The sequence below is a fragment of the Dendropsophus ebraccatus genome, chromosome 4, assembly GCF_027789765.1.
Source record: "Dendropsophus ebraccatus isolate aDenEbr1 chromosome 4, aDenEbr1.pat, whole genome shotgun sequence".
NCBI classification, from domain to species: Eukaryota; Metazoa; Chordata; class Amphibia; order Anura; family Hylidae; genus Dendropsophus; species Dendropsophus ebraccatus.
The window spans coordinates 19,786,592-19,809,988 of NC_091457.1; the positions used below are offsets into that span (position 1 = coordinate 19,786,592).

The window sequence follows — 23,397 nt, forward strand, 5'->3', positions numbered from 1 at the left end:
GACACAGCCACATACTTGTCCAGTTTGTCTTGTTGGAGATATTGAAGACAGGTGTTTGGCAATGAGCAAGAGGCGGCTGATGAATCGGCCCCCACTCTCCTAGATTTTAAGCAGAAACTTCTGGGGAATTGTACTTGCGGGGTTTGTAAAAGTGAGCTCTTAGCAGAGGATGGTTTCGATCCATCGACCTCTGGTTATGGGCCCAGCACGCTTCCGCTGCGCCACTCTGCTGCTGCTCAGGAGGTTAGGAAGGCGGGGAAGAGAAGCCGAAATAGGTGGCCTCTGGCTACCATGCGCCAGCAAGTATAGCCATTTGTTAAAGGCCAGGGCCCCCCCTTGAGGCTGTTTTCCTTTTTCGATATTATTGAGTCAAAGGTCATGTGACCTGGCTGGGGCTTCGAGCAATTGCGTGCAGCAACGGTGTCTCTGTGGCGCAATCGGTTAGCGCGTTCGGCTGTTAACCGAAAGGTTGGTGGTTCGAGTCCACCCAGGGACGATGGCCTAATTTTCTTTGGCTTTCAGGGCACAGCGAAAGGCCCTCCTTTGGCAGGCCTGAAGCTGCACTCCCAACTGAGAGCTTGGATGTGGTGTCTGTTTTAAATTCCTCAGACTGGGAGCACAGCTCTCTTAAAAGGGTGTTTTAAGGTAGTAGAGGAAGAGCGCAGCCAGAATGTGTGTTTCAGCTGCTCGAAAGGTCCAACACGAAAGGATGCACCCGCCTCCCTCCCCCCAAAGAAAAAAGGTCCTTCGAGCCGGAATCGAACCAGCGACCTAAGGATTGCTAATGTTTTTACTACAGTCCTCCGCTCTACCAGCTGAGCTATCGAAGGCTTGGCCGGCCTTTGCTCGCCTACCTCCTAGGCTTGTCAAAGAGTGGCATGAGAAAGGCATTTGAAAAAGTCAAAAGGTTATGGAGGATGCGGGCATCGATCCCGCTACCTCTCGCATGCTAAGCGAGCGCTCTACCATTTGAGCTAATCCCCCTCTCACGTCCGTTCACTTTGGCCATCATCCCACCACGCTGTGACTTAAATAACCAGTTTTTTTTTGTTTTTTTTTGTTTTGTTTTTTTAAGTGTGCATCCCAATCGCCACAAGTAAGAAACTATTGGGAAGCTGACAGGACTTGGGGCAGCCTGGCATGGTCCCCAGTTTAAAGTACTTTCCTTCCTTTTTTCAAACTTGTGTTGTTCGCTCGCGAGGAAAGCTGCGTTGGCCTCCGCCGAGTTTCTGTAGTGTAGTGGTCATCACGTTCGCCTAACACGCGAAAGGTCCCCGGTTCGAAACCGGGCAGAAACATTGGTTTGGGTACCCTTTTGATCCAGGGACAAACCTTTTTACTTCGAAGCCCCAGTTTTCCTCCGCTCGGTTTGAATACTGGCGGCTGGCTCGCCATAGCGGTGCCTGTCTCAACAGGCAGGTTTCTGTAGTGTAGCGGTTATCACGTTCGCCTCACACGCGAAAGGTCCCCGGTTCGAAACCGGGCAGAAACACAGTTCTTTTGCAGCCTTTTGGCTACCCCACTACGTAGCCAAAAGCACCAACACGTGAAATATTCCGGCTTCGAAACCGGGCAGAAGCATGGTGCTTCTGGAAGAAATTTTTGGCTACCCCACTAGTGCAACACAAAACCTTCTTTGCGCAAGCAGGTGATATTTGCTTGCAACAAGGCTTTTTAGACACAGCCACATACTTGTCCAGTTTGTCTTGTTGGAGATATTGAAGACAGGTGTTTGGCAACGAGCAAGAGGCGGCTGATGAATCGGCCCCCACTCTCCTAGATTTTAAGCAGAAACTTCTGGGGAATTGTACTTGCGGGGTTTGTAAAAGTGAGCTCTTAGCAGAGGATGGTTTCGATCCATCGACCTCTGGGTTATGGGCCCAGCACGCTTCCGCTGCGCCACTCTGCTGCTGCTCAGGAGGTTAGGAAGGCGGGGAAGAGAAGCCGAAATAGGTGGCCTCTGGCTACCATGCGCCAGCAAGTATAGCCATTTGTTAAAGGCCAGGGCCCCCCCTTGAGGCTGTTTCCTTTTTCGATATTATTGAGTCAAAGGTCATGTGACCTGGCTGGGGCTTCGAGCAATTGCGTGCAGCAACGGTGTCTCTGTGGCGCAATTGGTTAGCGCGTTCGGCTGTTAACCGTAAGGTTGGTGGTTCGAGTCCACCCAGGGACGATGGCCTAATTTTCTTTGGCTTTCAGGGCACAGCGAAAGGCCCTCCTTTGGCAGGCCTGAGCTGCACTCCCAACTGAGAGCTTGGATGTGGTGTCTGTTTTAAATTCCTCAGACTGGGAGCACAGCTCTCTTAAAAGGGTGTTTTAAGGTAGTAGAGGAAGAGCGCAGCCAGAATGTGTGTTTCAGCTGCTCGAAAGGTCCAACACGAAAGGATGCACCCGCCTCCCTCCACCCAAAGAAAAAGGTCCTTCGAGCCGGAATCGAACCAGCGACCTAAGGATTGCTAATGTTTTTACTACAGTCCTCCGCTCTACCAGCTGAGCTATTGAAGGCTTGGCCGGTCTTTACTCGCCTACCTCCTAGGCTTGTCAAAGAGTGGCATGAGAAAAGGCATTTGAAAAAGTCAAAAGGTTATGGAGGATGCGGGCATCGATCCCGCTACCTCTCGCATGCTAAGCGAGCGCTCTACCATTTGAGCTAATCCCCCTCTCACATCCCGTCACTTTGGCCATCATCCCACCACACTGTGACTTAAATAACCAGTTTTTTTTTGTTTTGTTTTTTTAAGTGTGCATCCCAATCGCCACAAGTAAGAAACTATTGGGAAGCTGACAGGACTTGGGGCAGCCTGGGATGGTCCCCAGTTTAAAGTACTTTCCTTCCTTTTTTCAAACTTGTGTTGTTCGCTCGCGAGGAAAGCTGCATTGGCCTCCGCCAAGTTTCTGTAGTGTAGTGGTCATCACGTTCGCCTAACACGCGAAAGGTCCCCGGTTCGAAACCGGGCAGAAACATTGGTTTGGGTACCCTGTTGATCCAGGGACAAACCTTTTTACTTCGAAGCCCCAGTTTTCCTCCGCTCAGTTTGAATACTGGCGGCTGGCTCGCCATAGCGGTGCCTGTCTCAACAGGCAGGTTTCTGTAGTGTAGCGGTTATCACGTTCGCCCACAAGCGAAAGGTCCCCGGTTCGAAACCGGGCAGAAACACAGTTCTTTTGCAGCCTTTTGGCTACCCCACTACGTAGCCAAAAGCACCAACACGTGAAATATTCCGGCTTCGAGACCGGCCAGAACCATGGTGCTTCTGGAAGAAATTTTTGGCTACCCCACTACTGCAACACAAAACCTTCTTTGCGCAAGCAGGTGATATTTGCTTGCAACAAGGCTTTTTAGACACAGCCACATACTTGTCCAGTTTGTCTTGTTGGAGATATTGAAGACAGGTGTTTGGCAACGAGCAAGAGGCGGCTGATGAATCGGCCCCCACTCTCCTAGATTTTAAGCCGAAACTTCTGGGGAATTGTACTTGCGGGGTTTGTAAAAGTGAGCTCTTAGCAGAGGATGGTTTCGATCCATCGACCAATAGGTTATGGGCCCAGCACACTTCCGCTGCGCCACTCTGCTGCTGCTCAGGAGGTTAGGAAGGCGGGGAGGAGAAGCCGAAATAGGCGGCCTCTGGCTACCATGCGCCAGCAAGTATATCCATTTGTTAAAGGCCAGGGCCCCCCCTTGAGGCTGTTTTCCTTTTTCGATATTATTGAGTCAAAGGTCATGTGACCTGGCTGGGGCTTCGAGCAATTGCGTGCAGCAACGGTGTCTCTGTGGCGCAATCGGTTAGCGCGTTCGGCTGTTAACCGAAAGGTTGGTGGTTCGAGTCCACCCAGGGACGATGGCCTAATTTTCTTTGGCTTTCAGGGCACAGCGAAAGGCCCTTCTTTGGCAGGCCTGAGCTGCACTCCCAACTGAGAGCTTGGATGTGGTGCCTGTTTTAAATTCCTCAGACTGGGAGCACAGCTCTCTTAAAGGGGTGTTTTAAGGTAGTAGAGGAAGAGCGCAGCCAGAATGTGTGTTTCAGCTACTCGAAAGGTCCAACACGAAAGGATGCACCCGCCTCCCTCCACCCAAAGAAAAAGGTCCTTCGAGCTGGAATCGATCCAGCGACCTAAGGATTGCTAATGTTTTTACTACAGTCCTCCGCTCTACCAGCTGAGCTATCGAAGGCTTGGCCAGCCTTTGCTTGCCTACCTCCTAGGCTTGCCAAAGAGTGGCATGAGAAAAGGCATTTGAAAAAGTCAAAAGGTTATGGAGGATGCGGGCATCGATCCCGCTACCTCTCGCATGCTAAGCGAGCGCTCTACCATTTGAGCTAATCCCCCTCTCACGTCCCTTCACTTTGGCCATCATCCCACCACGCTGTGACTTAAATAACCAGTTTTTTTTTTTTTTTTTTTGTTTGTTTTTTTAAGTGTGCATCCCAATCGCCACAAGTAAGAAACTATTGGGAAGCTGACAGGACTTGGGGCAGCCTGGGATGGTCCCCAGTTTAAAGTACTTTCCTTCCTTTTTTTGAACTTGTGTTGTTCGCTCGCGAGGAAAGCTGCGTTGGCCTCCGCCGAGTTTCTGTAGTGTAGTGGTCATCACGTTTGCCTAACACGCGAAAGGTCCCCGGTTCGAAACCGGGCAGAAACATTGGTTTGGGTACCCTTTTGATCCAGGGACAAACCTTTTTACTTCGAAGCCCCAGTTTTCCTCCGCTCAGTTTGAATACTGGCGGCTGGCTCGCCATAGCGGTGCCTGTCTCAACAGGCAGGTTTCTGTAGTGTAGCGGTTATCACATTTGCCTCACACGCGAAAGGTCCCCGGTTCGAAACCGGGCAGAAACACAGTTCTTTTGCAGCCTTTTGGCTACCCCACTACGTAGCCAAAAGCACCAACACGTGAAATATTCCGGCTTCGAAACCGGGCAGAAGCATGGTGCTTCTGGAAGAAATTTTTGGCTACCCCACTACTGCAACACAAAACCTTCTTTGCGCAAGCAGGTGATATTTGCTTGCAACAAGGCTTTTTAGACACAGCCACATACTTGTCCAGTTTGTCTTGTTGGAGATATTGAAGACAGGTGTTTGGCAACGAGCAAGAGGCGGCTGATGAATCGGCCCCCACTCTCCTAGATTTTAAGCCGAAACTTCTGGGGAATTGTACTTGCGGGGTTTGTAAAAGTGAGCTCTTAGCAGAGGATGGTTTCGATCCTTCGACCTCTGGGTTATGGGCCCAGCACGCTTCCGCTGCGCCACTCTGCTGCTGCTCAGGAGGTTAGGAAGGCGGGGAAGAGAAGCAGAAATAGGCGGCCTCTGGCTACCATGCGCCAGCAAGTATAGCCATTTGTTAAAGGCCAGGGCCCCCCCTTGAGGCTGTTTTCCTTTTTCGATATTATTGAGTCAAAGGTCATGTGACCCGGCTCGGGCTTCGAGCAATTGCGTGCAGCAACGGTGTCTCTGTGGCGCAATCGGTTAGCGCGTTCGGCTGTTAACCGAAAGGTTGGTGGTTCGAGTCCACCCAGGGACGATGGCCTAATTTTCTTTGGCTTACTACAGTCCTCCGCTCCGCTGAGCTATCGAAGGCTTGGCCAGCCTTTGCTTGCCTACCTCCTAGGCTTGTCAAAGAATGGCATGAGAACGTGATAACCACTACACTACAGAAACCTGCCTGTTGAGACAGGCGCCGCTATGGCGAGCCAGCCGCCAGTATTCAAACTGAGCGGAGGAAAACTGGGGCGTCGAAGTAAAAAGGTTTGTCCCTGGATCAAAAGGGTACCCAAACCAATGTTTCTGCCCGGTTTCTAACCGGGGACCTTTCGCGTGTTAGGCAAACGTGATGACCACTACACTACAGAAACTCGGCGGAGGCCAACGCAGCTTTCCTCGCGAGCGAACAACACAAGTTTGAAAAAAGGAAGGAAAGTACTTTAAACTGGGGACCATCCCAGGCTGCCCCAAGTCCTGTCAGCTTCCCAATAGTTTCTTACTTGTGGCGATTGGGATGCACACTTAAAAAAAAAAAAAAAAAAAACAGGTTATTTAAGTCACAGCATGGTGGGAAGATGGCCAAAGCGAAGGGACGTGAGAGGGGGATTAGCTCAAATGGTAGAGCGCTCGCTTAGCATGCGAGAGGTAGCGGGATCGATGCCTGCATCCTCCATAACCTTTTGACTTTTTCAAATGCCTTTTCTCATGCCACTCTTTGACAGGCCTAGGAGGTAGGCAAGCAAAGGCTGGCTAAGCCTTCGATAGCTCAGCTGGTAGAGCGGAGGACTATAGTAAAAACATTAGCAATCCTTAGGTTGCTGGTTCGATTCTGGCTCGAAGGACCTTTTTCTTTGGGGGGAGGGAGGCGGGTGCATCCTTTCGTGTTGGACCTTTCGAGCAGCTAAAACACACATTCTGGCATTGCTCTTCCTCTAATACCTTAAAACACCCTTTTAAGAGAGCTGTGCTCCCAGTCTCAGGAATTTAAAACAAGCACCACATAAAAGCTCTCAGTTGGGAGTGCAGCTCAGGCCTGCCAAAGAAGGGCCTTTCGCTGTGCCCTGAAAGCCAAAGAAAATTAGGCCATCGTCCCTGGGTGGACTCGAACCACCAACCTTTCAGTTAACAGCCGAACACGCTAACCGATTGCGCCACAGAGACACCGTTGCTGCTTTTGGCTACGTAGTGGGGTAGCCAAAAGGCTGCAAAAGAACTGTGTTTCTGCCCAGTTTCGAACCGGGGACCTTTCGCGTGTGAGGCGAACGTAATAACCGCTACACTACAGAAACCTGCCTGTTGAGACAGGCACCACTATGGCGAGCCAGCCGCCAGTATTCAAACTGAGCAGAGGAAAACTGGGGCGTCGAAGTAAAAAGGTTTGTCCCTGGATAAAAAGGGTACCCAAATCAATGTTTCTGCCCGGTTTCGAACCGGGGACCTTTCGCGTGTTAGGCGAATGTGATGACCACTACACTACAGAAACTCGGCGGAGTCCAATGTAGCTTTCCTCGCGAGTGAACAACACAAGTTTGAAAAATGGAAGGAAAGTACTTTAAACTGGGGACCATCCCAGGCTGCCCCAAGTCCTGTCAGCTTCCCAATAGTTTCTTACTTGTGGCGATTGGGATGCACACTTAAAAAAAAAAAAAAAAAAAAACTGGTTATTTAAGTCACAGCGTGGTGGGATGATGGCCAAAGTGAAGGGACGTGAGAGGGGGATTAGCTCAAATGGTAGCGCGCTTGCTTAGCATGCGAAAGGTAGCTGGATCGATGCCCGCATCTTCCATAACCTTTTGACTTTTTCAAATGCCTTTTCTCATGCCACTCTTTGACAAGCCTAGGAGGTAGGCGAGCAAAGGCCAGCCAAGCCTTTGATAGCTCAGCTGGTAGAGCGGGGGTCTGTAGTAAAAATATTAGCCATCCTTAGGTCGCTGGTTCGATTCCGGCTCGAAGAACCTCTTTCTTTGGGGGGAGGGAGGCGGGTGCATCCTTTCGTGTTGGATCTTTCGAGCAGCTGAAACACACATTCTGGCTGCGCTCTTCCTCTACTACCTTAAAACACCCTTTTAAGAGAGCTGTGCTCCCAGTCTCAGGAATTTAAAACAGGCACCACATCCAAGCTCTCAGTTGGGAGTGCAGCTCAGGCCTGCCAAAGAAGGGCCTTTCGCTGTGCCCTGAAAGCTAAAGAAAATTAGGCCATCGTCCCAGGGTGGACTCAAACCACCAACCTTTCGGTTAACAGCCGAACCCGCTAACCGATTGCGCCACAGAGACACCGTTGCTGCGCGCCATCGCTCGAAGCCCCAGCCAGGTCACATGACCTTTGACTCAATAATATCGAAAAAGGAAAACAGCCTCAAGGGGGGGCCCTGGCCTTTAACAAATGGCTATACTTGCTGGCGCATGGTACCCAGAGGCCGCCTATTTCTGCTTCTCTTCCCCACCTTCCTAACCTCCTGAGCAGCAGCAGAGTGGCGCAGCAGAAGCGTGCTGGACCCATAACCCAGAGGTCGATGGATTGAAACCATCCTCTACTAAGAGCTCACTTTTACAAACCCCGCAAGTACAATTCCCCAGAAATTTCTGCTTAAAATCTAGGAGAGTGGGGGCCGATTCATCAGCCGCCTCTTGCTCGTTGCCAAACACCTGTCTTCAATATCTCCAACAAGACAAACTGGACAAGTATGTGGCTGTGTCTAAAAAGCCTTGTTGCAAGCAAATATCACCTGCTTGCGCAAAGAAGGTTTTGTGTTGCAGTAGTGGGGTAGCCAAAAATTTCTTCCAGAAGCACGCTTCTGCCCGGTTTCGAAGCGGGAATATTTCACGTGTTGGTGCTTTTGGCTACGTAATGGGGTAGCCAAAAGGCTGCAGAAGCACTGTGTTTCAAACCAGAGACCTTTCACATGTGAGGCGAATGTGATAACCGCTACACTACAGAAACCTACCTGTTGAGACAGGCACCGCTATGGCGAGCCAGCCGCCAGTATTCAAACTGAGCGGAGGAAAACAGGGGCGTTAAAGTAAACAGGTTTGTCCCTGGATCAAAAGGATACCCAAATCAATGTTTCTGCACGTTTTCGAATCAGGGACCTTTTGCGTGTAAGGGCCCTATTACGCGGGATGAATATCATGCGAAAAAACGTTATATAGTTTAAATTTAAACGATAATTATTCTGTGTAATTGAAGGCAATGATCAAAAAATCGTTTGTATGTAGTTGATTGTTGATTTAGATCTAAACCTAAAATTATCGTTAATCGTTTGCTTTAATTCCACGTTCGTTCAAGTTAAGCTTTTTTTCACTAATCGTTCAGTGTAATAGCACATTGCCCATTGTTTTGCTGAGATCAGAAGGAATAAACGATCATAGTAACAATCACAATAACGATCGTATCTAATGACCATCGTCCTGTGTAATATGGTGAACGATTTCAGGTTAATGGTAAACAATCTAGTTTGTGATCGTTTATCGCTAGTCGTTAAAAATCACTCTATGTAATAGGACTCTTAGGCGAACGTTATGACCACTACACTACAGAAACTCGGCGAAGGCCAGCGAACGACTGAGGCCTTTTAAAGTCTGGCTTTTAACCCCATTAAGGTCAAAGCCAATTTTCGTTTTTGCACTTTTGCTTTTTCCACTTTATGTTTAAAAAGTCCATAGCGCTAAACCAATTGTACTTTGCAATGACAGGCATTATTTTTCCAATATCATATGCAGCAAAACCGGAAAAAAAATCATTGGCGCTGTCAAATTGAAACAAAAAAGGAATTTGTTTTGATTTCGGGGAGTTTTGCATTTACGCCGTTCGCCCTATGGTAAAACTCACTGGTTATGCATGTTCCTCAAGTTGTTACGATTACAACGATATATAACATGTATAACATTTATATTATCTGATGGCTTGTAAAAAATTCAAACCATTGTTAACAAATATATGTTCCTTAAAATCGCTCTATTCCCAGGTTTATAACGCTTTTATCCTTTGGTCTATGGGGCTGTTTGAGGTGTCATTTTTTGCGCCATGATGTGTTCTTTCTATCGGTAACTTGATTGCGCATATACGACTTTTTGATCACTTTTTATTACATTTTTTCTGGATTTGATGCGACCAAAAATGCACAATTTTGCACTTTGGGGTCTTTTTGCGCTGACGCCGTTTACCGTGCGAGATCAGTAATGTGATTAATTAATAGTTTGGGCTATTACGCACGCGGCGATAGCAAACATGTTTGTTTATTTGTTTATTTTATAAAATGGGAAAAGGGGGGTGATTTGGACTTTTAATAGGGGAGGGGATTTTTTATTAATAAAAAAACATTTTTACTTTTTTTTTTTTTTACTGTTACTTGAAGTCACCCTGGGGGACTTGTATATAAACAGCAATGATCTCTCATAGAGATCAATGCTGTGTATATACACAGCAAAGATCGATGAGATCGGTGATAGATTGCTATGGCCTGCTGCAGGCCATAGCAATCTATTGCCAAGCCGGGATCAGCGTCATTCCGACGCTGAGGCCCGACACGGGCAGAAGAACGGATCGCAGCGGGGGGGGGGGGGGGGGGGGGGGGGGGGGGGGATCCGTCCCACTAGACACCAGGGACGTGAGGTCTGAAGCCTCTAAGTGCAGCTGTCAGGTTTTACAGCTGCACTTAGAGGCTTAATTAGCCGGCGCGGCAACGGGACCCGCGCCGGCTAATAGAGGCACTGCCCGGCTGCACATGTCAGCCGGGATCAGTGCCGTTCAGACCGGGGTCCCGGCGGGACCCCGCTCTGAACACCCCCCGCGGCACCATGACTTATCAGATACGTCATGGGTCGCTAAGGGGTTAAACTAATTTAAGTGTTTTGTTTGAATTTCTTTAGCATTATTATAATGTGCGTGAACATGGTTGTTCATAAACAAACTTAATTTTTATTTTTTGTGTCAAAAATGTTACATGACCTTACTGCATTATTCATGCATATTGCACATTTGCAAAAACTATTTGGGTCTATTTCACGCCATAACACAAATGCATTGTATGCCGACACATCAAGAATGTTATAAAAAAAACTACTGTTGTAAAATAAAACGTAGCTCTATAAACATCTCTCTTACTAAGGATACCTTGCAGCAGTTCTGGCTTATTTTTTTCTAACAGTACCCAGCAAGGTCATTTTTCTTCTTAGCAACATCTGCCCCAGTTGGTGTGAAAAAATTGTTACATGTAATATTTCGTCCTTAGAGCCCATGTGTCAAATCCAAAACTACTCACATACCTTGATTTTTTTCTCTTTTCTCCAGGGTTTTTTCCTATGTATACCTGAGCGTTTACAGTGTATGAACTTTTGCTGTCATACAGAGTCAATATTTTGATGCCATTCTTTGCAGGCTTACTTGGAATTTACTGTCTGAATGGGCACCTACCTCTGAATGACACCAGTTGTTCATCTACAGTCACAATTTCACCAGCATTATATAAAATGTATGTATGCGTAACTCTGCATGGACCAAAAGGACCTAGATAAACTGATTAATAGTAGTAGATGAACTATATAGACCAAAATGAGATTATAACTGCTTTATTTTTTTTCAAAAAATGGCTGGGGATTATTATTAAAGGCTATCAGTCATTTATGACCAAACAGTACAAGTGTAAAAAAAAAAAAGAAGTGGAACAAAAAGTAAACAAAAAATAAATAAATAAAAACTGCTATTAGTAAGAACCCCTCAAATGAGGAAAAGTCAATGAACCACAAGTTTTAGAACCGCATAATGAATATTTTAAAAAATATCAAATTCGGTCATTTTTGACCGAACAGAACAGGGTTAAAAGGGTGTTTTAAGGTAGAAGAGGAGGTGCGACAGTCCTCCGCTCTACCAGCTGAGCTATCGAAGGCTTGGACAGCCTTCGCTCGCCTACCTCCTAGGCTTGGCAAAGAGTGCCATGAGCAAAAGCAGAAAAGGCATTTGAAAAAGTCAAAAGGTTATGAAGGATGCAGTCATCAATCCGGCTACTTCTCGCAGGCTAAGCGAGCGCTCTACCATTAAAGCTAATCACCCGCTCATGTTGCTTCTCTTTGGCCATCATCCCACCACGCTGTGACTTGAATATCCTATCCTCCTTTTTTTTTTTTTTTTTTGGCGCATCCCAATCGCCACAAGTAACTATTGGGAAGCTGACAGGACTTGGGGCAGCCTGGTGTGGTCCCCAGTTTAAAGTACTTTCCTTCCTTTTTTCAAACTTGTGTTGTTCACTCGCAAGGAAAGTCACACTAACCTATGCAAAGTTTCTGTAGTGTAGTGGTTATCCTGTTACTTCACACGCAAAAGGTCCCTGGTTCGAAACCGGGCAGAAACATTGGTTTGGGTACCCTTTTGATCCAGGGACAAACCTATTTTCCTCCAGTCAGTTTGAATACTGGCGGCTGGCTCGCCATAGCGGTGCCTGTCTTGTTTCTGTAGTGTAGTGGTTATTACGTTCGCCTCACACGCGAAAAGTCCTGTTTGAAATTGGGCAGAAACACAAAGCGTCAGGTGATTGTGATGACAACTACACTACAGAAACTCAACGGAGGCTAGCACGACTTTCTTTGCAAGTGAATAACCCGATCGAGAATAGAAAGGAAACCTTCTAGGCACAGAGATGAAGATGAAGCTTCTTGAGATCCAGTGGACATATTTCTCTTTAGCAGATTGCAGAGGAATCTTCCAAAATCATCCTTTCGATAGATTTGAGACTAGAGAGAACCACACCGGCCCAAAAAAGGGAGGATTAGAAGATTTCTCATTGTCTTGATATACACAAATATGCTCCACCAGGATTTTGACAGGCCATCTAGAGAACGGGTGATGGTGCTTTGACAGAGAACAGAACCTCTGGAGCTTTGTATTTGCTGAATAAGCACGGAGATAGACATGGAAATAGATCAAGGACAACCTCACTGCTCTTAGCTCTTTCAATTCTTTCTGATGGTGACTCTCAGAAACTTTTTGTGGGATGGACGCATGGGAACGTGCAGGTACACATCCGTAAGATCTTTTAACGCTGTGAACTCTTCTGGTTGCAGACTGGCGACCACCGATTTAATGTTTTTATACTTTGAATTGTTTCTGGGGCTTGTTTAAATACGTGAGATCTATTACCAGATGGCATTTCCCATTTGGTTTAGACACCCTGGAGTACACTCCTTGAAATCTTTGGTTGAGAAGGACTTTTTCTTACTAAACACATTTTTGCACCAGAGAGGGTAGAATGGGGCTGCTTGCAGAATTGAAGAGGAATCTGTCCTCTGGCAGTCTCTTAAACGCCAGAGCGTAGTCCGAGCTAACGACGTCCCTGACCCACAAGTCCTCTTTTGATTCTTGCCCCTACAGCCAGGTAGCTGTAGACAATACATACAGTGTAGTTCTTCTGTTTTTCATTTTCTGTCAGCAGTGAATTATTCAAAACCATGCTGAAGTCAGTACAATTAGTGATTACATTATATTAGTAACATGCAGAGTTGTATCTCAAAAGAGATCACAGGAACTAAGGTGGAACCCGTAGGAGGGTCAGCAGAGACCAGCAAAATCACAGTAAGAGCATCACACAGAAATGTGACTCAATTATTCTGTTTAATAGTGCAAAGTGTTTCAGTCGGTCTATTGAATCCCAGACCTTTATCAAGCAGCAGAGAACCCATCAAGTTAATATTAAAGATACTAAAACAGATGCCAAAAAAGAATCTAAAATTCAATATAAAGTCAGAAAACAAAAAAGTACACTTTGCAAAAGTAGAACATCTACAGCAAAAGAATTTCTTTAGTTCATGGTTTAACAAAAATAATATTTAAAAAATTCTGTAGTTACTGGCACATGCCATTAAAAAGTTTTAAATATTAAAAAAGGCTTAAAAATGATGTGATTGCCTAAAATGAGCCCTCAGGTTTTGTTATGTACCAGCATAACACTTTTTTTTTGGAGTAAATTAAAAATTGCCAATTCTAATCAAATTAATTTTAAATATAATTCTAACAAAATTTTACGAGAACAATAATGTAACATAACTGGACAAAGTTTTTAGGACACATGAATGTTCTTTGTTTTTACTCCTACTATTGTCACCCTTTTAGAAGAGTAATACATTTTATTTTTCTGTTAGTATAGCTGTATAATGATTTGTTGATTTTCCAGGAGACCACGGAGAAAGTAACTTTTTGAAACTATGGAATATATAAAATTGAAATTTGTATTTTCTTCCGTCCCAACTTAAAGCAAATCTGTACTGCTGCACATGTCCTCCAAACCACTAGTACCATTCTGTTCCATTCCACAGTGGCCCGGGGTCTGTCAGTCTCCTGGATGCATCCATGCTGTAGGCCTGCCAAAGAAAGGTAGGGAGAGAGGGGCTGTAGGTTGCTTTAGACCCTGTCTCAATGACTCCACGCCACCGGAATAAAACTGTTTTTATCCCGAAAATTGGCCCCGGGAGAAATCGACCCCAGGACCAGGCATGCATTGAAAAATGGAACACAATGGTACTGGCAGTTTAGGAGGTGTGCCAGGCGGTCAGATTTCATTTAAAATCTTTTGATCACTTACATTATATATTTTATTTCATAATACTTGTTATACCAAATCTATCTGTAAAAATAGCATAATTTCATGCCATACACACACTATAAAAGATATGTACTCTACACACATGACCTGTCATTTACATTGTTACAACCACTGGGGACAGATTTATACATCTGAACAGCGCACTAATAATTTGTTTATTAAAGCAAATGTTCCATCATTCCAAGTTCTGCATAAGTATAGAACGACACCTACGCGGGGAAGTCGGTGCCGCGGTCCTTTATTGAATCGTGGACAGATTCCCACATACGCCGCCGTTCTATCCCAGGGCTAAAGCACTGGAGACGGGCCAGCCCTCCCCAGTGGGAGGAAACCCCCTGACCCTCTGACGCGGCTCCTTTAGAATTAATGGAGCCACATCATAAGAGGGGCAGGGATTCCTCCAACTTTCCTCAACTTTAATCCAAGGCGTTTGTGCACCTTAATGCTTTAAAAATTTAACTATACTGCTAAAGGCATTAAAAGGGGTCATCTGGAGGAAAAAGGTTATCAAATCAACTGATGTCAAGAAGTTATATAGATCTGTAAATTACTTCTATTTTAAAATGTCAAGCCTTCTAGTACTTATCAGTTGCTGTATGTCCTGAAGGAAGCTGTGTTTTTTTTTTTTTTTTATATTTTATTCCAATAACAAATAAACAAACAATGACAGTGGGTCAGGTGATCATACACAAGGCATACAGAGATAAGAACAGAGAAATCTCAACAGAGGCGCCATTAAGCATATCACACGGCATCAAGAAATGTTCAGAAGGTGGTAAAGTAGTGTGTTTCACATTTGTCCCAGATGTGAGGACAAGGAATGCCCGTAGGCCAAAATCAGGTAAGAGTCGTAACGACTGGATGTCAGTCCACGAGGGTATGTTGAGTCAATTGTCAACACCACCATGTATCCCACAGTCATTAACAGGTAACCATAAACTGGGGTTTCACAATCAGCCCATACTCATGGGAGAAGAGAGAGAACAGACAAACAAACAAAAAAAAAAAAAGAAGAAGAAAGATAGGAAAGGAATGAAGAGCAGAAGAGAGAGAAAAGTATAAGACCGACCAGACTTTCACACTCATTATACCATAGTAATTCGCGACTCAGACTCAAGGGGAGACGGAGGGGGGATGTCTTGAGGGACAGCGTCCGAGGGTATGAAGTATGCGGCGATACTTACGCAAGTCATATTGGATCATGTCCACCTCCCGCGGCAGACACCTACAGTGAGTGATGAGCACGTGGGTCAATTACAGGGTGTACGGAGTAGTAGAGGGGGGAAGAGGGGCCAATGGGTTAGGGGACCAGGGAGGCCTAATAAATTTGAAGGGCCTCAATGCCCCTTTTAAATCTTCGGTCAGATACCAGGTAGATTGCGTAAACGGCTGCACTATATGTTGTAGTTCAGGGTGCGAAAAATACGCCGTAAGGAATCGTTTCCATTTGCGGAATAAAGGGGCCGTAAGTGTTTCTTTGTTTCGTAGGGCCAGTCGGCGTTCAACGTAAAACAAATGTTGTAGTTTGGATATCACACGTTCTAGTGTGGGAGGAGTAGGACGGATCCACTCTTGTAGGATACAGTGTTTTGCCATAGTCAGTATGGGGTGAGCTAGCGCCGGAAGGTAAGTGTATGTCTCCTCCGAGCCTTCCCTGGCTAGCCCTATGTGGAATAGAGCCTCCAGCAGGGTCAAACTGGACAAAATTGAGGTGACTGATTTAAGAAGAAAGGTCACATCCTTCCAGAAGGCTTCCAAACGGGGACAGTGCAATATACCATGGAATAGATCCGTTTTTGGTGTATTGCATTTCGGGCACATTGCCTTACGGTCCGGAAGCAAGATGGAAGGAGGCAGCGTGAAAGCATAAATGGCGTTGTGAGTGAGTTTAAGTTGCGTCTCCCTCCACTTTTCATTGACTATTTGTTTCCTGAAGGCTGCCAAGCCCGTGTGAATGTGTTTAGAGATATCTGGAATGTTAAGGGCTTTGGCCCAGAATTTGTATGGGCAGTGTGCGGATGTGGGCAAAAGTCGGGCAAGCAATTTTTTATATAAAAGGGATACTGAATTACCCGGGGGGTGCAGCAGCAGGGAGTCAAAGTCATTTGGTGGGGCCTCAGATGCCATGTCCTTCAGTCTAGATGTAAAGTATGATTTTACCTGCTGGTAGGAAAGGAAGTCTGTCGTCGGGACATGGTATCTATCCACTATCTCAGTTAGCGTAAGCCAGCGTTTTTCTGCTGGGTGAAGTAAGTCCCCCAAGACGTTAACCCCCTCCGACCTCCATAGAGACAGTAGACGGCTCGAATTTCCGGGTGGGAAGTCAGGTACATCCCACAGCGGGAAATGTTTAGAGCATTGGAATGATTTGTTGAATCTCATACGAATTTGTTTCCAAGCCAGAATGGTGTCCCGTACCATGAGTGAGCCTTTCACGGTTGGGGGGAGCGCAGAGAGAGGACCATGAAGTATTGCCATTAAGTTCCAAGGTGCGACAAGTTGTTTTTCTAGTGCTGTGTTGGAATGTGCAGATGTGTTATGTTGCCAATCTAACACATGCCTAAAAAGGCAGGCCAGGTTATAACCACGTATGTTAGGGAAATTTACACCACCTTCTCCCCTCGACAGCATGAGTTTGGAGAGAGCAATCCTTGGTTTCCTACCAGCCCAAATAAATCTGGTGAAAGTAGCTTGAAGCGTCACCACATCGGAGTGCTTCAGTAATACCGGTATCGTTTGTAGGGGGTAGAGGAGTTTTGCGAACCCTGACATCTTCACTAGGTGGCATCTGCCCAGAAGAGACAAAGGGAGCGAGTGCCATCTATACAAATCAGCTTTTATTTTTGCAAACAAGGGGGGGGGTAATTAAGAGAGTAAATAGAATGCGGGTTCTTTGCAATTTTTTTCCCTAAATAGGTAATTGCGTTGGTAGCAACTGAGAGCCCCAGCTGCCCCAGCTCTCTCTTTTGTTTTTCGGAGGGACGAAAGAGGGGAAGTAGTTCAGATTTAGTCATGTTAATCCTGTACCCTGAGTAGCTTCCAAAGTCCTCCAGGGTGCGTGTGATGTTCGGGACATCTCTGAGGGGATCATTGGAAAATAAAATAATATCGTCTGCAAAAAATGCCGCCCGTGCCGCCGTCCCTCCGACCTCTATACCCTTAAATACTTTTCCAGAGGTAAGATGTCTAGCCAGTGGCTCAAGGGCAAGGTCAAAGAGGAGCGGCGTCAACGGGCAGCCCTGTCGGGTCCCTTTGTACAAATTAAATACAGGGGAGAGGAATCCTGGGGTACATATTCTAGCCGTTGGTGCCCGATATACATGTGAAAGATATGTCCTAAATGCTCCAGACACCCCAAATGCATCTAAGACCTTACCCAACCAGGGCCACCCGACGTTATCGAAAGCCTTTTCGGCATCTAAAGTGATAAGGGTCGGGCAGTCACCTGGTCTGGGAAGGAGATGTACTGTGTCCAGCACAGTAAGTACTGTGCGGATGTTGTATGTACGACATATGTGCCGATTGAGGCAGGCCCTTTTCAGTGAATGCCCCATTGAACAGATCTGCTAATGGCGTGGCTATCTGATCACACAGGGCTTTATAAAATTCGGCCGTATAACCGTCCGGGCCAAGAGCTTTGGAAGGTTTAAGAGATTTGATGGTATCAAGGACTATCTGTGGGGTGACCGGACCGCATTAAGGAGTTCTAATTGATCAGGGGATAGCTGTGGAAGTTTGAGGCTTGAGAGAAGAGTATTAGTAAGATTTGGGGGAGAGGGGGCAGCGTATAGTTGTTTATAAAAATGGGCAAGGTGGTCACTGATTCGTTTTGGGCTGGTAAGAAGTTGGCCATGCTGGTCACGAAGACAAGTAATATGGTGCAAATTTCTACGGCCACGTGCCAGGTTGGCAAGTAACTTGCCTGCTTTATTACCGTACCTATGGAGTGTCGCTTCCAGGTCCGATTGCAACATGGTCTCTCTCTGCGCCGCCCAATCGTCAAATTGGCGTTTGGCTTGGATCCATGCCTCCCTGGAGATCGGAGTGGGTGTCTGCAAAAAAGCAGTATAACATTGCCGTAAGTGATCACTGGCGGCTGTATATTTTTTAGCGTTGTCTTTCTTCTTTGCAGTCATATATGCTATGATGTTACCCTCGCAGCACCGCTTTAGCTGTGTCCCAGAAGAGGGTGATATTGTCTCTGTGGGCATCATTGTCAGAAGCATAACTGAACCACCATCCCTTCAACATAGAGATGAAGTCCTCATCTGACCCCAGTGCTGCAGGGAAACGCCACAGGATGTCAGTGCCCCTAGGAAATGTTTCAGTCAAGGAGAGTGAAACTGGTGAATGGTCTGAGATGACTAACTGTTCAATAGAGGTATGATGTACCCTAGGGAGCAGGGTGTGAGAGGTCAATATGTAATCTAATCTCAACCATGTTGACTTTGGGTACGAATAAAATGTATATACGTTAAATACGCTGAGCGTGCAACACGGGGTTTCTATAACCATGTTGTGAAGCCTACACTCCTCATCATTGGTTGTGTTAAGCACTTTATGGGGGAGATGTTTATTAATCAACGTGATGACTCCTGCTTTCCGGTTACAGGATGGGGAGCCATACACAGCACCCACCCATAATTTGCGTAGTCTAGCGAAATCATCCTGTCCCAGGTGAGATTCCTGGAGCAATACGATGTCACACTTCAATTTTTTGAGGTGGCGCAAGACCATCATGCGCTTTTGTGGGGAGCGCAGCCCCTTAATATTCCAAGAGATAATACGCATAAGGAATTCTCAAAAGTTTGGTTAGCGGAGTATGTGTCGTACTCACGAGATCCGGAGGAAACGATCCAAAAGACTGTAGTCCCCTTGAGCCTGGTCACGAGAAAGACAATGAGCAACACTGGAAGGATAAGGACAAGAGAAAGAGAAGAGCAGAAAAGAAGAAGAAAATAAAAAAAACAACACGTAACAAAGCGCCACAAGGTGGAAGGATGGCCAATCCAGGACTTCTGGCCATTTATTCTATGCGCCATTGACTTTAATTTTTCAGGGGGAGGGTCACTCACCCAGACAACCTCAGAATTGAAAGGTTTGGCTGGGAGGGAAAGAGGGGGAAGGGGGGGGGGGGGGGGGGGAGGGGGGGGGGGCCGCGGGATGGGAGAAGTAAGGGACCGGGAGGGGGTGGAGGGAAGGAGAAAAGACCAGAGGGGGGACCAAGGGAAAACAGGGGTAGAGGGGGGGCTTAGGCCCATTATCGTACTGGTAGTGGGCTAGCGGGTTAACAATCTGTATTACTATTGTACAAGATAACAATAACTATAAAGAGAAAGAAAGGCCGGATAAGCAGCTACAAAACCATTGAGGATAATAGAAGCATATAATGTAGCACTAACAGTAGGGACAACTGGGTGAAAAATAACCTAGCATTACAGGAAAACTAAGTTGCCCATTACAAGATAAGGAGAAGAGAGAACACCGTAACAAGGAAGGAAGGTAGTAGCTGTTCCCTTCATCATATTAGATGGAGACAGCCGTGTTTAGGACCAACGAGTTCCCCTAGTCCCTCAGGGAGGGAGAGCTGTCTCAGAAGCAAAATCAGGAGACTCCCGGCGCTGCCTGCGTCTTTTCTTATCTGGGCTTGGGAGGAAAAGTCCATCTTGCATGTCATGGGATGTCTCTTCTTGGCTGCATGTAGCTTCTGCACGCGGTTGAAGAAGGGAGCATTTGGCTGCAGCTTCCGGAGTTTGAAATGTCTCCATACTGCCGTCGTTATGGATGATTCGCAAAGTGGCAGGGTATTGAAGGCGGAACTTGATCCCTAGCTTATACAGAGCCGAACAAATTGCACTAAAGGCTCTTCGCTTGCGTGTTGTTTCCACCGAATAATCGGCGAATAATAGGACCTTTGCGCCATGAAGGAGAAGAGGTGTGTTCCTGGTTAGGAAAGCTCTGAGAATGTCCTCTCGATCGTTAAAGTCTAGATAACGCATTATGACCTGTCTCAGTCTAGCCCGTAAGGTGTTGTTATCTTCAGGAGAGGTGGTGAGGGGTCCCACTCTGTGTGGGGAAGGACAGGCCCAAGGCTTCTGGCAGGGTGGATTCACCCAGTTGTTTCAGTTGTTGGGGCTTTATGATTTCAGGGAGCCCAATGAGGCGTAAATTATTTCGACGCGCCCTGTTCTCCTGGTCTTCTAATTTTTCTTTCAGGAGAGCTGTCTCTCGTCAGGAAGCGCACCTGATTTACTGTAGAGGAGGCCACGTTTTCCACTTGTTCCACTCTGTGTTCTACAGCGTCCAGGCGTACAGTCTGTTGTTGTACTTCTACTTGCAGAGCCTGCAAGGAGGCAGTCAATGTGGAGACTAAGGTCTCTCTTAGGTCTGGGGCTAAGCGATCTGCTACCGCTATTGCAAGATGCTTATAGTTGATAGGCAGCAGGGGGGAGTGTGACGCAGCATCTATTTCAGCTGTTATGGAGACTTGGGAGTCTTTTGAAAGGAGGACATAGTCCATGTCTGCGGTACCTGTAGCTTCCTGCGCCTGTGTCCCAGCGACTTCTGTACAGTCCAGTGCCCCTGTGTGCGCTTCCAAGGCAGGTGGCGCCGGCGGGGATGTGCCGTCCGCCATTTTGTGGACCTGTGCTGTGGTTGTCATCATGTCCGCTGCCGGCCCCGCGGGCACTCGTAAGACAAACCAGTCCATGTCAGGGGGATCACCGTCTGCTAAGGAGTTGTGCCGAGGTAACGGTTCTCCTGTCTCGGGAAGGGGAGTCGTTCTGGATGCGGGTATGTTGAGGCGGTCTGGAGGAGCAGTGTCCCGCGCGTCCTCACATCCCTGCGCCGGAACCGGAAGTCTCCAAGCTGTGTTTTTAACAGTCTGACACAGTGCTCTCTGCTGCCACCTCGGTCCATGTCAGGAACTGTCCGAAGCAGGAGAAGGTTTCAATAGATATTTGCTCCTGCTCTGGACAATTCCTGTCATGGACAGAGGTGGCAACAGAGAGCACCATGTTACACTGGAAAGAAAATACCACTTCCTGCAGGACATACAGGAGCTGATAAGTACTGCAAGACTTTAAATAGAAGCAATGTACAAATCTGTTTAACTTTTGACAGCAGTTGATTTAAAAACCTATCCCCCCTTTGGAGTACCCCTTAAAAAATTATATTTATGTCTAAATGGTATACATATGCTAGATGAAATTACGGAAATATATTGGTTTGTACCAAATCAGCACAACAAACTAAAATATTTATAAGACAGGTTTTTAGTGAATACATATGATATAATATCATACATGCTGGTTTCTCCAAAGGATGGTTTTAGACGATCAACATTACTTTAAAAAAACAAACAAAAAAAAACACCTTTGCACAAATCAACAGAACAAGTGAATACAAAAATTCTGTAATATGTAGTTACCAGAGAAAATGTTTTTTCTTTTCCTCTTCACAAATTCCCCCCAACCCATCTTAACTTTCATTCACTCTTAAACATTTGCTAATTTCTGTCCTTTATTTATAAGACAGAGTAGAAGCTCACTGACAATGCAAATTACATGCTGCCCATATGGAGAGGGGAGGCAAAGAGTGGGTTTAGAGAGCAGAGGCTGACAGACAAGCTGTAAATAGACCACATAAGCTTTATGCACAGCTTAGCCTGTTGATTTTTATGATGTTTCGTAAAGATATAAAAGAGCAGGATCCTCTTCTGCATGTGTGCAGTGTATGGGAAACATCATAGCGGCTAGTCTCCACCACTAACACAGGGACAACTGAAAAGTAGAGATGAGGTCTGCAGCGCAGACATCTCATAAAGAATGTTAGGTAATAGCCAGAAATGGCACTACTACTTATGGACATGACAAGTTACCAAACAGGTAGGCCAATTTTAGTTTTTCTTTTTTCCTCCTCGTGTTAAGAAGGTCATAGTGCTTGTATTTTTTCCCCCTACAGACCGACATGAGCACTTATTTTTCGCGACACCACTTATTTTTTGCGATACCAATTCCATAAAATATGCTGCAAAAGCAGCAAAAAAATATTTGTGCTGTGAAATTGAGAAAAAAATGCACTTTTTTTTCATTAGACGGGGTTGTGTTCACGCCGTTTAACATGTGGTAAAACAGACATTTTATCTATGTTACTTAAGTCAGTACGATTACAACGATAGGCAACTCATATAACTTTTATTTTATTTGACTGCTTGACCATGACCTTGCTTATAACACTTATTTTTTGGTCTATGGTGCTGTTTGAGGTGTCTTTTTTTTTTTTTTTTGCACCATGATCTATACTATAACGGTAGGGTGCTTGCATATAGGCGACTTTTTGATCACTTTTTATTACAATTTTTCGGGACTAAAAATCTGAAATTTTGCGCTTTTTGGCTTTTTTGCGAGATCAGGAATGTGATAATTTAATAGTTCGGACAATTACGCACGCAGAAATATCAAATGTGTTTTTTTTAATTTATTTTTAATTATAAAACGGGAAAGGGGGGGGGATGTTTTCGATATTATGGAATTAAATTATTTATTAACCCCTTCATGTCAGCAATACAGCTATATACGTTCCTGCTGCACATGCCCCGTGAAGGGGTTTTAATGTGTGCAAGGCCTTTTCAATGCAATTGGCCCAGCACACATTACTGTCCCTAGACCCAGGCATGACAGGCAGCTACGATCCTGCAGCTGCCTGTCATTAACCGCCTTAAAGGGGTTATCCAGCGCTACAAAAAAATGGCCACTTTCTTCCAGAGACAGCCCCACTCTTGTCTCCACCTTGGGCGGGGTTTTGCTGCTCAGTTCCATTGAAGTGAATGGAGCTTAATTGCAAACTACACCTGAACTGGAGACAAGAGTCGTGTTGTCTCTGAAAGAAAGTGGCCATGTTTTTGTAGCGCTGGATAACCCCTTTAAACACGGTGATGACAGCTATCTCATTGTTTAAGGTAGTCAGTGACAGGACAAGAACCTGCCACTGACTGATCGGGATCGATCACTTGTACCAGCAGGCAGAGGTAAGCCACCTACCTCAGTCCTGTTAGATTGGCAGTCTTTAGGTAGAGTCTGCTCTCAGGCAGGCTTTATGCACAGATCGCTGATAATACTGATGATTGCTTTGCTATGGTATAGCATTCATCAGTATATGTAATCAGAACATTGCATATATAAAGTCCCCTAAGGAACTTATATATGCAATACAAAGGGGGGAGATTTATTAAACATGGTGTAAAGTGAAACTGGCTCAGTTGCCCCTAGCAACCAATCAGATTCCACCTTTCATTCCTCACAGACTCTTTGGGAAATGAAAGGTAGAATCT

General features: G+C 46.0%; 23 non-coding genes across 23 annotated transcripts; 11 read left to right on the forward strand and 12 right to left on the reverse strand.

Moving 5' to 3' along the window:
• The first annotated feature begins 422 nt into the window (after positions 1 to 422).
• TRNAN-GUU (transfer RNA asparagine (anticodon GUU)) lies at positions 423 to 496 on the forward strand. Its single transcript has one exon. It is a non-coding gene; the product is annotated as a tRNA-Asn (tRNA).
• Positions 497 to 743: 247 nt separating this feature from the next.
• Positions 744 to 830, reverse strand: TRNAY-GUA (transfer RNA tyrosine (anticodon GUA)). The gene is given in 2 exon segments: positions 744 to 779; positions 794 to 830. It is a non-coding gene; the product is annotated as a tRNA-Tyr (tRNA).
• An 81-nt stretch (positions 831 to 911) lies between these two features.
• Positions 912 to 984, reverse strand: TRNAA-AGC (transfer RNA alanine (anticodon AGC)). The gene has a single exon. It is a non-coding gene; the product is annotated as a tRNA-Ala (tRNA).
• Positions 985 to 1,225: 241 nt separating this feature from the next.
• TRNAV-AAC (transfer RNA valine (anticodon AAC)) lies at positions 1,226 to 1,298 on the forward strand. The gene has a single exon. It is a non-coding gene; the product is annotated as a tRNA-Val (tRNA).
• Positions 1,299 to 1,419: 121 nt separating this feature from the next.
• On the forward strand, positions 1,420 to 1,492 carry TRNAV-CAC (transfer RNA valine (anticodon CAC)). The gene has a single exon. It is a non-coding gene; the product is annotated as a tRNA-Val (tRNA).
• Positions 1,493 to 1,837: 345 nt separating this feature from the next.
• On the reverse strand, positions 1,838 to 1,909 carry TRNAM-CAU (transfer RNA methionine (anticodon CAU)). Its single transcript has one exon. It is a non-coding gene; the product is annotated as a tRNA-Met (tRNA).
• Positions 1,910 to 2,099: 190 nt separating this feature from the next.
• On the forward strand, positions 2,100 to 2,173 carry TRNAN-GUU (transfer RNA asparagine (anticodon GUU)). Its single transcript has one exon. It is a non-coding gene; the product is annotated as a tRNA-Asn (tRNA).
• Positions 2,174 to 2,418: 245 nt separating this feature from the next.
• On the reverse strand, positions 2,419 to 2,505 carry TRNAY-GUA (transfer RNA tyrosine (anticodon GUA)). The gene is given in 2 exon segments: positions 2,419 to 2,454; positions 2,469 to 2,505. It is a non-coding gene; the product is annotated as a tRNA-Tyr (tRNA).
• An 82-nt stretch (positions 2,506 to 2,587) lies between these two features.
• Positions 2,588 to 2,660, reverse strand: TRNAA-AGC (transfer RNA alanine (anticodon AGC)). The gene has a single exon. It is a non-coding gene; the product is annotated as a tRNA-Ala (tRNA).
• A 231-nt stretch (positions 2,661 to 2,891) lies between these two features.
• On the forward strand, positions 2,892 to 2,964 carry TRNAV-AAC (transfer RNA valine (anticodon AAC)). Its single transcript has one exon. It is a non-coding gene; the product is annotated as a tRNA-Val (tRNA).
• An 801-nt stretch (positions 2,965 to 3,765) lies between these two features.
• TRNAN-GUU (transfer RNA asparagine (anticodon GUU)) lies at positions 3,766 to 3,839 on the forward strand. The gene has a single exon. It is a non-coding gene; the product is annotated as a tRNA-Asn (tRNA).
• A 245-nt stretch (positions 3,840 to 4,084) lies between these two features.
• On the reverse strand, positions 4,085 to 4,171 carry TRNAY-GUA (transfer RNA tyrosine (anticodon GUA)). Its single transcript is given in 2 exon segments — positions 4,085 to 4,120; positions 4,135 to 4,171. It is a non-coding gene; the product is annotated as a tRNA-Tyr (tRNA).
• Positions 4,172 to 4,253: 82 nt separating this feature from the next.
• On the reverse strand, positions 4,254 to 4,326 carry TRNAA-AGC (transfer RNA alanine (anticodon AGC)). Its single transcript has one exon. It is a non-coding gene; the product is annotated as a tRNA-Ala (tRNA).
• Positions 4,327 to 4,566: 240 nt separating this feature from the next.
• On the forward strand, positions 4,567 to 4,639 carry TRNAV-AAC (transfer RNA valine (anticodon AAC)). The gene has a single exon. It is a non-coding gene; the product is annotated as a tRNA-Val (tRNA).
• A 121-nt stretch (positions 4,640 to 4,760) lies between these two features.
• Positions 4,761 to 4,833, forward strand: TRNAV-CAC (transfer RNA valine (anticodon CAC)). The gene has a single exon. It is a non-coding gene; the product is annotated as a tRNA-Val (tRNA).
• A 608-nt stretch (positions 4,834 to 5,441) lies between these two features.
• On the forward strand, positions 5,442 to 5,515 carry TRNAN-GUU (transfer RNA asparagine (anticodon GUU)). Its single transcript has one exon. It is a non-coding gene; the product is annotated as a tRNA-Asn (tRNA).
• Positions 5,516 to 5,773: 258 nt separating this feature from the next.
• On the reverse strand, positions 5,774 to 5,846 carry TRNAV-AAC (transfer RNA valine (anticodon AAC)). Its single transcript has one exon. It is a non-coding gene; the product is annotated as a tRNA-Val (tRNA).
• Positions 5,847 to 6,230: 384 nt separating this feature from the next.
• On the forward strand, positions 6,231 to 6,317 carry TRNAY-AUA (transfer RNA tyrosine (anticodon AUA)). The gene is given in 2 exon segments: positions 6,231 to 6,267; positions 6,282 to 6,317. It is a non-coding gene; the product is annotated as a tRNA-Tyr (tRNA).
• A 245-nt stretch (positions 6,318 to 6,562) lies between these two features.
• Positions 6,563 to 6,636, reverse strand: TRNAN-GUU (transfer RNA asparagine (anticodon GUU)). Its single transcript has one exon. It is a non-coding gene; the product is annotated as a tRNA-Asn (tRNA).
• Positions 6,637 to 6,691: 55 nt separating this feature from the next.
• TRNAV-CAC (transfer RNA valine (anticodon CAC)) lies at positions 6,692 to 6,764 on the reverse strand. The gene has a single exon. It is a non-coding gene; the product is annotated as a tRNA-Val (tRNA).
• Positions 6,765 to 6,885: 121 nt separating this feature from the next.
• TRNAV-AAC (transfer RNA valine (anticodon AAC)) lies at positions 6,886 to 6,958 on the reverse strand. Its single transcript has one exon. It is a non-coding gene; the product is annotated as a tRNA-Val (tRNA).
• A 385-nt stretch (positions 6,959 to 7,343) lies between these two features.
• On the forward strand, positions 7,344 to 7,430 carry TRNAY-GUA (transfer RNA tyrosine (anticodon GUA)). The gene is given in 2 exon segments: positions 7,344 to 7,380; positions 7,395 to 7,430. It is a non-coding gene; the product is annotated as a tRNA-Tyr (tRNA).
• A 245-nt stretch (positions 7,431 to 7,675) lies between these two features.
• Positions 7,676 to 7,749, reverse strand: TRNAN-GUU (transfer RNA asparagine (anticodon GUU)). Its single transcript has one exon. It is a non-coding gene; the product is annotated as a tRNA-Asn (tRNA).
• Positions 7,750 to 23,397: the final 15,648 nt, after the last annotated feature.